Source organism: Hevea brasiliensis, chromosome 1, assembly GCF_030052815.1.
Source record: "Hevea brasiliensis isolate MT/VB/25A 57/8 chromosome 1, ASM3005281v1, whole genome shotgun sequence".
Taxonomy (NCBI): domain Eukaryota; kingdom Viridiplantae; phylum Streptophyta; class Magnoliopsida; order Malpighiales; family Euphorbiaceae; genus Hevea; species Hevea brasiliensis.
Genome location: NC_079493.1, coordinates 68,392,963 through 68,408,367, shown reverse-complemented (window position 1 = coordinate 68,408,367; position 15,405 = coordinate 68,392,963).

Below are 15,405 nucleotides of genomic sequence, written 5' to 3'. Positions count from 1 at the left end.
GAAATCATTTGGGTGATGTATACTTAGTATATGTGAATGTGTATTGAAATTTGAATGCTTGGAAATTATGGGAATGTAATGCATGAAATGGCAGCCTGGTTTGGTGAACCATAAGGATGTTATTTCATGTTTGGATTATAGAATATTAATATTGAATTGTGTTTGTTGTTATGGCAGTTTGGGTATGTGTGTGATGGTGTGAAGTTGGACATGTAAAAGTGTTATGGTTAGGTGATTGAATTATTGTAAATGAGTTTGACAAATTCTGCACTTTATGGTGTATGTTGAATGTAATTGTAAGCTGCCAAAATGACCTATAATATGTTGTGAACTATGTTTAGGTTATGGTACAAACCAAAATTGGCTTGAATATTGAGTTTGTTAAGTGTTAAAAGTAGTCTTTGATGTGTATGAAGGAAATGTAATAAGGCAGTTTGCATTTTGGGCTTAGAACCTTAAGTTTGTGGCTCCAATTGGTATGAAACCAATTGGAGGTGAAACTAGGCACAAAATGTACCAACTTTCATGAAGGAAGCATACCAAAATTCTGCTTGCAAGGTAGCTTGAAAAATGACCAAATCCGGATTAAGTGCAATAAAGGCCTGAAAATTTACCAATTAGGCAGCAGTTAGTGTTTAGGCTATAACTCACTCAAAACAGGTCCAATTGACCTAAACTTTTAACCATGAATAGCTAAGACCCATATCTACAAGTCTTATGGACACACTAAAGCCCAGAAATGACCATAAGCAAGTCAAACAGCTTGCACAAGTTCAGGTCCAAAAACTGGCCGAACCAAAATTGACCTAAAATGACCTAAAGTGACTAATTTTGATGCAATTTGACCAGCAATAGTAAAATGACCATAACTTGGTCTACATAACTCAGAATGACCTGAAATTTTGCCTCGCGTGCAATAAGACATAGATCTACAAGTTTTTAGTTTTGACCGAAACCCAAAAACCGAGAGAAATAGGTCGTCCGGCTAGGTCAAACTAGTATCTCAGAATCCAGCAATTTGCAAGAAAATGCAGTATACACGGAAATGAACTTGGTAACATGTACCAACCCTAAAAGACTATCGAATGTGACATGTTAGTAACATTAAAACCTAATTTACCTAGAATGCATCGAGGGTCGACATATTAGGTTGACTAAGGAAATAATAGAATTCGATAAATTAATTATTGAACCTTATTCTTAGAGACAGTTTAAATGAGTACTGAAACATTTCAAATTGTGTTTCTCAGTTAGCAAAGACTCAAGGAAGAGGAAGGAAACACTGAGTCAGAGCCAAGAGACAGTTATCAGAGATTTGTGCACAACTAGTTTTAACTGATTTTGTTTTGAACATTTCATATGATTAAATGACATATTTTTCTTATGTATTATGTTTAACAAACATTGGATTTAATTCAATGATTATTGAAATTGTTATAGTATGTATGAATTTAGCTTCGTTAAATGGTATTTCCACAAGTATTAAGCATTGTTATGGATTGAATAAATTATGTTTTGGAAAATTGTGATAGAACATGTTTTGAATTGTGATGGTAATTTTCATGGAAAATGCAAATTTATGATTTGAATTACGATGAGCATAAAAATTATTGGATATTGGAATTGAATTTGAATCGAATTATATTGTGATTATGCTCACTAAAAGGATTGTGATATTGTTTTATATCTCACTATAGAAGCTTGACTAGGTTATTACCCGTCTCTCTCATTTGTTGAGAAGACAATGGAGTTAGTTGTGTTTTGATTACCATGGTACGTGCACAGGCTTAGATTTTCCTCTGATTTGAGGTTAGATCTAAGTTTATTTTATCGTTATGGCCCTTACGGAAGATTCATTATTGTGATGGTACTGTGCACGATGATTTGACCTCCCCGACCATAGGGAGTTAGAATCTGATTCGACCTCCCCGACCATAGGGAGTTAGAATCACATCGAATATGGCCCTTTCGGATTAGTCTTGCATAGTTAGTGAGATAAAGACTTATTTTTGAGATACAGCATGGTTTTTGAGATACATAATGGCTTTTGAATGGTAAAGAATTGTGATTTCAATTATGATTTATGTATAATTGATTTTGTTGGAATTACCTAAATGGTTAGTTATGATTTGATAAATTGAATTTCATGATCGAAGTCATTTTATACAAATGATTCACATTATTGGCAATGAATATTTTGAGTTTTAGAATTTGATGAGCATTCAGATTTCCAAATTATTTACTGTAAATTTTGTCAATGTATATTGTACTATGTTTTAAATTATAGTTGTGCACCACTGAGTTCACCATTCAGCGATAGCTTTGTATGCTGTCGCAGAAAAGAAGAGCATAGAGCAGTGAGTAAGTTTCTTTGAAGACACTTTCAGATCAACTCCAGGTATATTATAGGTATACCCATGTACATAGGTTTTGATGTATGCATGTAATAATATGTATGTGAATTATTTGAGCAGTTGTATAAAAACTTTTATAAAATATTTTGGTATGTAATTAAATGTAAATTATTGTAAATGTAAATTTGAGATTTCATTTACTTGAACAGTTTTATAATATAAATTTTGAATCTTATAATCAATGAAATATTTCTTCATGATGAGATTAGTTTGAAAATGAATTGATTGTTTATTGAGAATTGAATTGTGAATTGAAATAAAGTTTATTGGAGTTGTATTTGAGAAAACATATTGGGATCATTTTCTTTTGCAGGATTGAAGAACTGTTTTCTCAAAATATAGCCGGCACTTTGCTGAAATTTTGAAAAAAAATTTTATAACACCAGATTTTAATCTATGACTTAAATTTCCCGAAAATTGTTTTAAAATCCCTTGTAGTATATCTAATGGGTTATCGGTAGGCGAAGTACGGTAATTCATTAGGTGTACTACGGGATCATGTTACATCTTACGGGGGAGTAGGGTGTGACATGTTTTGTGGTATCAGAGCAATGGTTTTAAAGTAAATTTTGAACTGTGAATTTGAAATCTTTTTGTCGGTAACTACAACTGCTCAAATGTTTGATACATATAGTACATTTACATCATAAATATGAACTAATGGAGAGGAATCTCCTTATGTTGGTTGTACAGGAATAGAAAATCCTATGAAAAGATATGGAAAAGAAGAATGAGACAATAGAACAGTCCGTGATGGTAGAAGTACAAGTTGAGGCCCCAGCTCCACAAAGTGTTGAAGGCCCGACTGTACCAGTTTTACCAGTACAAATTACTGCACAAATGGCCCAGCAAATGGCCACTTTCTTCCAACAAATGGCTGATAATCTATCAGCCCAAGCCCAACTACAGACCCAACCCCCACAAGGGCAGTGTGAAATAGAGAAGAGGGAGAAATCTACGAGTCAGAACTCGAGCAGTAATTTGGGGAAGAGAAAAGAATTTGAGGAACCCCGAGCTCAGAGATATGATAGAGGCGGATCATCAGGGCAGAGAACACCAAGATCTAGTCGTCGAACAACCAGAAGTTCCTATTCTGCCAGTTTCTGCCATGTTTGTGGTAAACTACATGGAGGTATTTTTCATATGGCCTCTGGAGCCTGCTACAATTGTGGAAAACTTGGACACTTTGCTAAAGATTATACTAGAGCACCTCGATCTGCTTTCCGGAGTTCACAGACCGTCAGTCAGGGTCGAGATAGAAATAGAGTTAGTACTCCTCACCACTATAACACAGTGAATCAACCCGAATATAGTAGCGCACCAATCAGAGTGTCCACTATGCGCCAAGGAGAAAGAGCAGAAACTTCAGATGTAGCTGCTAGTAAGTTCTTAATTTTTGAAAGAAACAATTAGCTATTATTTGATCCCAGCACTACTTAGTTGTGTGTTAGTGTCAGAACTATATGTTCTATTGTTATTCCTTTACATGGGAATCAATTTTGATGTATTAGTGACTAGTCCTTTAGGATAATAACTATAATAACAAGTATGATTGACATTAATTTTGGAAGAATTGTTAGCTAAAAGTATTTTCTAACATACTATAAATTATAAAGCTAATTGGCGAGCCTATTTAATGTAAGGCAAGAGGACCTAAAAGTAAGTTACAGTAATAGAATTGCTCTAGATGAGGGCAAAGATGTTACTGTTAGTAATTATTAATGGATATTGTAATCAGAATCGGTTTGGGATATTAATGGATTCGAGAAAGATAAGATGTTAGAAAACCTAGCCCACTAAGTTATAACGTAGTGACTAAATAATGTTCTCGATGTTTGTATTATAAGCTGCAGATTATAGTACCGATACGGGATTATTGTGTAGAGCTACGTGCTTCCTCGTGGTACAATAAATTAAGAATATTTGTAAGTAATCTATAAATTGATACAGTTGCACCCAATTAGAGTACTATTAAGGGAAATGAATGTGAAAAAAATTCTAGTAAGAAATTTAAAACTTTAGAACTAGCCTATCAAACGACTACACTTGTAAGGTAGCTAGAGTCAGTGACTCGGTTACATTAATGTGAATTACCTGTACCACAGTAATTGCTATAAGCTTAGAGATATCAAGATCGACTTATCATCCTCAGACGGATGGACAGTCGAAACAAGTGATTCAGGTAAATTTTGAAACTCATTGAGTTTCTATAAATAATGAAATGAAATGATAATAATAATAACCTGTAAAATGTAATGAACCCTCGAGAATATACTGAGAACTTCTGTCCTTGAATCCGAGGGAGATGGGACAGATACATCCCACTAATAGAATTTGTATACATTAATAAGTGTCAAGCTAGCATACAAGTGGCACCCTATGAAACATAGTAAGAGAACAAATAACTCTACATTTTGTGATGAAACTTCCGAGGACACAGAATAGTTAAGATGCAGTATAGGTCATAGTTGATAGACTAACCAAGTCTGCTCACTTTTTGCTAGTTCGGATGGATTATAGCCTGGAAAGATTGGCCAGATTGTACATATATGAGCTTGTAAAACTGCATGGAGTGCCAGTATCAATTGTGTCTGACAGAGATCCTAAGTTCACTTCTAGATTCTGGGGTAGTCTTCAGAGAGCCCTAGGAACTAGATTGAACTTCAACACAGCATTCCACCCACGCATAAAGGGCTACCCGAGAGGGTTATTCAGATATTGGAGGATATGCTACGGGCTTGTGTGATTGAATTTGAAGGTAGTTGGGATACACACTTGCCTTTGATTGAGTTTGCTTATAACAACAGCTACCAATCAAGCATTGGGATGCCTCCATATGAAGCTTTGTATGGCAGAAAGTGCAGAACTCCCCTATGTTGGGATGAAGTTGGTGAAAGAAAGATGATTGGGCCAGAAATTGTTCAGCAGACAAAGGAAAAGATCAAATTGATCAGAGATAGACTCAAGGCTGCGTCAGACCGTCAGAAGTCTTATGTTGATCTAAAGAGAAGAGATATTGAATATGCAGTGGGTGATAAAGTATTCCTCAAAGTTTCTCCTTGGAAGAGGATTATGAGATTTGACAAAAAGGGGAAACTGAGTCCTCGTTTCATCGGACCATATGAGGTTCTGGAAAGAGTGGGTCCTTTGGCATATCGGTTGGCATTACCTCCGGAGTTAGCAAGGATACACAGTGTCTTCCATGTGTCCATGTTAAGGAGGTACAGATCAGACCCATCTCATGTACTATCAGTTGAAGAGATTGAGGTAAAATCCAGAGCTCTAATATGAGGAAGAACCCATAGAAATTCTAGCTTATGAGGTGAAGCAGCTGAGGAATAAACAGATACACCTGGTTAAAGTGCTGTGGAACCATCATTCAGGCCAGGAAGCTACTTGGGAACGTGAAGAGGATATGAGGAGACAGCACCCACAGCTGTTCAGAGACTAATGCCAGGTAAAATTTCGAGACGAAATTTATTTAAGGGGGGGGAGAATTGTAACACCCCTATGTTCGGTAGTGCATTCTACTGTTCCAGTGACCAGTGTTGTCCGGACAACTAGGATGCCTAGAACTACACTTCGATACGAGTGAGGAGACATAAAATAATGAAATGCAAGAAAAGAAAATACAAGAAAAACAAAGAAAAAATAATAGCAAAGAGATGTAACCAAGTTAAGCGAGCCGAGAACCCTAGCGATGGGTGACCGCACCGGGAAGTCACGGCGTGGACCGTTGACTAGCCCTGGACCGCGGGGAACCTTGGAAAATATTTTTAGGACGTAAATAGACCCCTATTGAAGTATAAATTCCATTAGAAAAATCAAAGAAAAATTAATTAATTAGTACAGAGAAAAGTGAGAAATCAAAAAACGAACAAAACCAGGTGTTACCAAAAAATCGGGAATGCAACCCGAACAGGGGCATTGTGGTCATTTTACATCCCGAGTTGTCTTTTGACCTAAATGTCCATTAAAAATACATGATATTACACTTGGAAAATGTAATGAAAAATTAAATTAGTAGTACATAATGTAAATAGCAAAAATGGGGAGTTAATTATGGGAATAAGGAAAGTTAAGGTTAAACTAATATTAAATAATGGTTAGTGCTCCACTAACTTAGAATTGTGGGACACTTAAGAGCTAAAATGGGCAGAAATGAGTTCATCTTCAACCTTCTCTCAAACCAGCCGAATTTATCCTCCATGGGACTCCATGGCCATACCTTGAAGTCCTCCATGCATCCATGATCCAAGCTTCTAATGGTTATGGTTTCTTCATTAAAAGTGATCACCATACCTTGGGCAGTAGATAGGCAGCAAGAAGACCAAGTTTTGGAGAGGTTTTGAAGAATTTCCTAAGTGGTAAGTTTGTATTTTTGGGTTATTGCTTCATTAAAGTTAGTAGGAATGTTATGGGTACTTGAATTATGGAAAGAATTTTGAGGTTTGATGTTGAATGGGGATGTGTACTTTTGGCAGCCATGAAAACACCTTGAAGACAGTTAATTTTTGCTTGTACATTGTGGATTAAAGCATTGATTAAATGTTTATGTGTGTAGGAAATCATTTGGGTGATGTATACTTAGTATATGTGAATGTGTACTGAAATTTGAATGCTTGGAAATTATGGGAATGTAATGCATGAAATGGCAGCCTGGTTTGGTGAACCATAAGGATGTTATTTCATGTTTGGATTATAGAATATTAATATTGAATTGTTTTTGTTGTTATGGCAGTCTGGGTATGTGTGTGATGGTGTGAAGTTGGACATGTAAAAGTGTTATGGTTAGGTGATTGAATTATTGTAAATGAGTTTGACAAATTCTGCACTTTATGGTGTATGTTGAATGTAATTGTAAGCTGCCAAAATGACCTATAATATGTTGTGAACTATGTTTAGGTTATGGTACAAACCAGAATTGGCTTTAATGTTGAGTTTGGTAAGTGTTAAAAGTGGTCTTTGATGTGTATGAAGGAAATGTAATAAGGCAGTTTGCATTTTGGGCTTAGACCATAAGTGTGTGGCTCCAATTGGTATGAAACCAATTGGAGGTGAAACTAGGCACAAAATTTGCCAACTTTCATGAAGGAAGCATACTAAAATTCTGCTTGCAAGGTAGCTTGAAAGATGACCAAATCCGGATTAAGTGCAATAAAGGCCTGAAAATTTACCAATTGGGCAGCAGTTAGTGTTTAGGCTATAACTCACTCAAAACAGGTCCAATTCACCTGAAATTTTAACCATGAATAGCTAAGACCCATATCTACAAGTCTTATGAAGACACCAAAGCCCAGAAATGACCATAAGCAAGTCAAACAGCTTGCACAAGTTCGGGTCCAAAAACTCGCCAAACCAAAATTGACCTAAAATGACCTAAAGTGACCAATTTTGATGCAATTTGACCAGCAATAGTAAAATGACCATAACTTGGTCTACATAAGTCAGAATGACTTGAAATTTTGCCGCGCGTGCAATAAGACATAGATCTACAAGTTTTTAGTTTTGACCGAAACCCAAAAACCGAGAGAACTAGGTCGTCCGGCTAGGTCAAACTAGTATCTTGGAATCCAGCAAATTGCAAGAAAATGCAGTATACACAGAAATGAACTTGGTAACATGTAGCAACCCTAAAAGACTATCGAATGTGACATGTTAGTAACATTAAAACCTAATTTACCTAGAATGCATCGAGGGTCGACATATTAGGTTGACTAAGGAAATAATAGAATTCGATAAATTAATTATTGAACCTTATTCTTAGAGAGAGTTTAAATGAGTACTGAAACATTTCAAATTGTGTTTCTCAGTTAGCAAAGACTCAGGGAACGGGAAGGAAACACTGAGTCAGAGCCAAGAGACAGTTATCAGAGGTTTGTGCACAACTAGTTTTAACTGATTTTGTTTTGAACATTTCATATGATTAAATGACATATTTTTCTTACGTATTATGTTTAACAAGCATTGGATTTAATTCAATGATTATTAAAATTGTTATAGTATGTATGAATTTAACGTTGTGAAATGGTATTTCCACAAGTATTAAGCATTGTTATGGATTGAATAAATTATGTTTTGGAAAATTGTGATAGAACATGTTTTGAATTGTGATGGTAATTTTCATGGAAAATGCAAATTTATGATTTGAATTACGATGAGCATAAAAATTATTGGATATTGGAATTGAATTTGAATTGAATTATATTGTGATTATGCTCACTAAAAGGTTTGTGATATTGTTTTACATCTCACTATAGATGCTTGACTAGGTTATTACCCATCTCTCTCTTTTGTTGAGAAGACAATGGAGTTAGTTGTGTTTTGATTACCATGGTATGTGCACAGGCTTAGATTTTCCTCTGATTTGAGGTTAGATCTAAGTTTATTTTATCGTTATGGCCCTTGCGGAAGATTCATTGTTGTGATGGTACTGTGCACGATGATTCGACCTCCCTAACCATAGGGAGTTAGAATCTGATTCGACCTCCCCGACCATAGGGAGTTAGAATCACTTCGAATATGGCCCTTTCGGATTAGTCTTGCATAGTTAGTGAGATAAAGAATTATTTTTGAGATACAGCATGGTTTTTGAGATACAGAATGGCTTTTGAATGGTAAAGAATTGTGATTTCAATTATGATTTATGTATAATTGATTTTGTTGGAATTACCTAAATGGTTAGTTATGATTTGATAAATTGAATTTCATTATCGAAGTCATTTTATACAAATGATTCACATTATTGGCAATGAATATTTTGAGTTTTAGAATTTGATGAGTATTCAGATTTCCAAATTATTTACAGTAAATTTTGTCAATGTATATTGTACTATGTTTTAAATTATAGTTGTGCACCACTGAGTTCACTACTCAGCAATAGCTTTGTATGCTGTCGCAGGTAAGAAGAGCATAGAATAGTGAGTAAGTTTCTTGAAGACACTTTCAGATTAGCTTCAGGTATATTATAGGTATACCCATGTACATAGGTTTTGATGTATGCATGTAATAATATGTATGTAAATTATTTGAGCAGTTGTATAAAAGCTCTTGTAAAATATTTTGGTATGTAATTAAATGTAAATTATTGTAAATGTAAATTTGAGATTTCATTTACTTGAATAGTTTTGTAATATAAATTTTGAGTCTTATAATCAATGAAATATTTCTTCATGATGAGATTAGTTTAAAAGTGAATTGATTGTTTATTGAGAATTGAATTGTGAATTGAAATAAAGTTTATTGGAGTTGTATTTGAGAAAACATATTGGGAGCATTTTCTTTTGCAGGATTGAAGAACTGTTTTCTCAAAATACAACCGGCACTTTGCTGAAATTTTGAAAAAAAATTTTATAACACCAGATTTTAATCTATGACTTAAATTTCCCGAAAATTATTTTAAAATCCCTTGTAGTATATCTAATGGGGTATCGGTAGGTGAAGTACGGTAATTCATTAGGTGCACTACGGGATCATGTTACATCTTACGGGGGAGTAGGGTGTGACAAGTCTATTGCTACACCAGGGTAGAATGTGTGTTCCTAATGATGTTGATTTGAGGCAGATCATTTTGAAAGAAGCACATGAGTCTCCTTTTGCTATGCACCCTGGTGGTACAAAAATGTATAGAGGGCTAAAGAAGCATTACTAGTGGATGGGTATGAAAAAAGATGTGGCAGAGTTTGTTTCCAAATGCCTAACTTGTCAGCAAGTAAAGGCAGAACACCAAGTATCAACTGGATTATTACATCCACTACCAGTGCCAGAATGGAAATGGGAGAGAATAACTATGGATTTTGTGATGGGACTTCCGAGGACACAAAAGAGTCATGATGCAGTATGGGTCATTGTTGACAGACTGACCAAGTCTGTTCATTTTCTGCCAGTCCGGATGGACTATAATTTAGAAAGATTGGCCAAGTTGTACATTGATGAGATTGTGAGACTGCATGGAGTGCCAGTATCCATCGTATCAGACAGAGATCCTAGGTTCACTTCTAGATTCTGGGGTAGTCTTTAGAGAGCCCTAGGAACTAGATTGAACTTCAGTACTACATTCCACCCACAGACAGATGGCCAGTCTAAGAGGGTAATTCAGATCTTGGAGGACATGCTACGGGCTTGTGTGATCGAGTTTGAGGGCAGTTGGGATACACACTTGCCTTTGATTGAGTTTGCTTATAACAACAGCTACCAATCAAGCATTGGAATGCCTCCATATGAAGCTTTATATGGCAGAAAATGTAGAACCCCGTTGTGTTGGGATGACGTGGGTGAAAGAAAGATGATTGGACCCGAAATTGTTCACCAAACTGAAGAGAAAATCAGAATGATCAGAGATCGACTTAAGACTGCATCAGACCGTTAGAAGTCCTACATTGATCTGAAGAGAAGGGATATTGAGTATGCAGTGGGTGAGAAAGTTTTCTTCAAGGTTTCTCCTTGGAAGAGAATTATGAGATTCGGCAGAAAGGGGAAACTGAGTCCTCATTTCATTGGGCCATATGAGGTTCTGGAAAGAGTGGGTCCTTTGGCATATCGATTGGCATTACCTCCAGAGTTAGAGAAGATACATAACGTCTTCCATGTGTCTATGTTGAGGAGGTATCGATCAGACCCATCTCATGTACTACCATTAGAAGAAATTAAATTGAATCCAGACCTCACATATGAAGAAGAACCCATAGAGATTCTAGCTTATGAGGTGAAGCAGCTACGGAACAAGCAGATACCATTGGTAAAAGTGTTGTGGAACCATCATTCGGGCTAGGAGACTACTTGGGAACAAGAGGAGGACATGAGCAGGCAACACCCACAGCTGTTCAGAGATTAATACCAGGTAAAATTTTGAGATGAAATTTATTTAAGGGGGGAGAATTGTAACAACCCTATTTGTATAGCCAGGTATATTTCATTGTTCCGGTGACTGGTGTCGGTCCAGACAATTAAGGGGATTAGAACCATACTTAAGACAACTAGAGAAGCCATAAATACAAATAATTAGTAATTGCCAATTAGTTAAGTATAAATAAGAAAAATAGAACATAAGAAGTTAAACGAGCCGAGAGTCACAGCGATGGGTGACTGTTTCGGGAACGACTATGAAGCCATTTTAAACTCAAATTTTGAATTGTAAAATGTGACGCTACGGTCCTTAGGACCATTACGAACACAGTGGAAAAGAGAAAATTACGAAAAAAAATTGTTAAGTCAGTCAAATAATTAGGTCAGGGAGCCGGAAGAAATATTGAATTATTTATAAACCGGGATGAACCAGCGAGGGGCAATTTGGTCAATTGACCCCGAGAGCTGACTCCTGACCTAACTGTCAAATAAAATCGGAGAAAAGAAAATTTCAGAATCGAGAATTAAATTAAAGAACTAATAGAAAAATAAATAGAAAAAAAAAAGAAAATAAAAAAGTCAAAAAGTGATGACATCATGCATGACCTCATGCATGATGCCATAAAAAAAATAATACTTAATATATTTACTTAATTAGAATTTTTGGGTCTTCCATAAGTAAATAAAAGAAAAGAAAAGAAAAACAAAAATCATTGTCTACTTTATCCCAAACAAGCCGCCCACTTCTCTCTCCCTTAGCTCTCTCTCTCAAACTCCATTAAAGCTCCCAATTTAAGCTTCATACACCCCAATTTAACCATAAATTCCCCTAAAGTCCTTAAGTAAATCTTACCCCTAGACCTAGATAAACACTTTGGGAGCAAGAAGGAAAAGAAAACTTGGAGAATTGAAGAATTAGGAAATTTACAAATTGAGGTAAGTGCAATTTCAAGTTTAGATTCTTATTGAATTCATGAATTTAAGTTTATGTGTGATGAAATTACATTAGAAATAAAGGAAACCATGCTTAAATAAGGGAAGAGAGAATGTGGCAGCCATGGAACCCTAAGGTTTTGATGGTATTTAGTTAGGTTAAACATGAAATCTTGGTGAATAGATGTTATATATGTGAATTGTACATTTAGATTACATGAATTATGAAGATTGGACAAACTTAGGGTTTTGGACATTAGGGTTTAGAGACCAAAAAAGTGAGGAACTTGTAAATGGTGTCTTTGACCTAATGTGAAGTGAGAAATGGTCATTTGTGACCTAATTAAGTGTGTTAGAAGTGTTGGAATTAAAGTCAAATTCGGAGGGAGTGTGGTCATGTCACAAAGATGACCAAGTCAACTTTGAGGGATCAAAAATGAAATTTTACAAGTCTAATTGGTATGAGACCAATTGGGAATGAAACTAGGCACTAAATGACACAATTTTCATTTAGGAAGCATGCCCAAAAGTTGACTAAAACCTAGTGAACAAATTGACCAAATTTGGAAAATTACAAGCTGCCCTGCACAAACTGACTAAATGAACAGTGTTTGTTCATTTGATCATAACTCGAGCTAGGCAGGTCAAAATGACCTAAAATTTACCAGTGGTTAGATAAGATATAGACCTAAAACTTTCATGAAGAACACAAACCCAAATTATGTCATTAACCCAATCAAATTACTGAGCAAAGTTGAATCACTGAATCTGCAGAACTGCAGATTTATCATATGAATAGTAAAGTTTCAATGGCTATAACTCTCTCTAGAAAACTCCGATTTAGGTGATTCTTAAACCGATGGAAACATAAGGCATAGTAGAACATTTCATATGAAGAAAATTAGACCAAATTATGGACTTAACTTGATCAAATTGCTGAACGAATTTGGATCAATAATCTGCCAGAACTAAAATCTACAGCATGAATAGTAACCGTAATTTGGATATAACTTGAGCTACAAAACTCCATTTGGAGTGATTCAAAAAGGAGAATAAACTTAAGACAATAGAGAACATTTTCTATGAAGAAAGTTTTGCCAAATTCCAACAGTAAAATGACTAATGAAACAGTGCAACCTAAGGCACCAAAACTGAAAATTTGCAATTTTGCCTAAAGGACTTAAGTTTTGACAAAATGACCAAAACTAACAAGTTTGGTGACCAAAATGTAGTATGTGGGTGAAGTTGGAGTTCCCATACCTATTAAACCTTAAAAAGTCAACAAATTGACTTGAATAGTGTAGTGAATAGTAACACCGAAACACAAAATTTAAAGAACGTCGAGTTTAGCAAATATAAGCTAGGTAAAAGTGAAGTTAAATTTATTTTTGGATTTATACTAAGTTATGGTACTGAAACACTGTGAAACTGTGTGTTTCAGCTGAAAAAGTGTAACACCCTCCCTGTAGCAACTCCGTACATTTTACTGTTCCGGTCACCAGTGTTGGTCCGGACAGCTAGAACGATTGGAAAAATATTTAAACTAAAGTGAGGGACCATAATTAACTCAAATATTAATAAGAAAAATTTAGTAAAAATTTTAGAAATAAAATACAACTAAGTCAAATGAGTCGGTGCCAAAGCGATGGGTAACCCAGAGGGAAGTTGCGGTTCTCGCAACTAGGAGCCCTAGAGCCGGGGAAAAATTTATAAAATAATTTTTGGGACTCCAGAAAAGGGTCATTGAGGTTCCTATGGCATTAGAATGCCAAGAAAATATTTAGAAAAATTTTTCAATCGGTACAGACAATTTTGACCCGTTAAGCCAAACGGAGGGCATTTTGGTCATTTCGCCTTTAGAGGTGATTTTTGGCCGACTTGTCCAGTTGAGTAAATAATTATTATGACATAAAATATGAATAAACATTACAAAAAATTAAATTGAAAATGAGTAGAGATGAAAAGAAAAGAAAAATAAAGAAAATTAGGGATAATGACATCACATGATGTCATTATCTTACTCCCAACCAATCACAAGTTAACAAGCATTCTTAAAACACTTAAAAGAGTCAAAATAGACCAAAAAAATTCTGGTCTTCTTCTTCTCCTTCAGCCAGCCGAAACCCTTCTCCCCTCTCCCTCCATTGATTCTCAACCAAAGCTCCCTTTCTCTCTTTGTTTCACTACTAAACCCTAGACACCTTTCATTAAAACTTGTCCATACCTCTTGGGAAAGTGTTTGGCAGCCTAGAAAAGGAAAGAAAGTGAAGTTTAAGTTTGGAAAATTCTGCCCTACAAGAGGTTAGTGCTTATTTATGCATATATTTCTTTTATTCCATGTTAGGGACTTGAAATTAATATGAAATTGAGAATTAAATGGACTAAAACTCATGTGTATGTATACCATGGAATTCGGCTGCCTAGTGAGGGTTATGAATTTGATGGTTTAGATGGGCTTAGAGTGGATTAGAGAGGGTTTTTAAAGTGTATATATATATATATATATATATATATATATATATATATATATATATATAAGGAATGAAAGTGTTAACTAAGGTGTGTGGTGTGAATCATAATGAGAAATTAGGGTTTTGGGAGTGAAATTTGGACTTGGCTTATGAAATGATGAGTGAACATTCTAATGGTCAATTAGTGACCATTTGAGGTAAGTTGACCATAATTTGAAGTGAACTAGAGTGTTACAAACCAAATTGGTAGGCTGCCTAGTGACAGCAGCAGGTGAGGCTGTGAGTCCAGCCTGTTTGGACTGCCATATCTTTGGTTGTGTAGGTTCAATTGGTATTTGGCCAATTGGACATGAAACTAGACACATAATGGCACAATTTTGCTGAAGAAACCATGCCCAAAAGACCAAAGAAAGTGGACCAAAAACTGGCCCCAATCCGGATACCCTGCAACCAGAATCTGCAGAATGACCAAATGAACAGTAATTGTTCATTTGGCCATAACTCATTGTAGAACGGGTCAATTGACCTGAAATGTTTATAGAAACAAGTTAAGATATAGACAAACAATTTTCATGAAGAAACCTACCCCAAATTATGACCATAACCTATCCAACAAGGCAGTGGCAATCACTGCTCACTGCACTGTAGATATGGTCAATTCTGCAGTTTTTCAATCCGACCAGCTGTGGTTTTTGGACCATAATTGGAGCTACAAAACTCCAAATGGAGTGATTCAAAAAAGG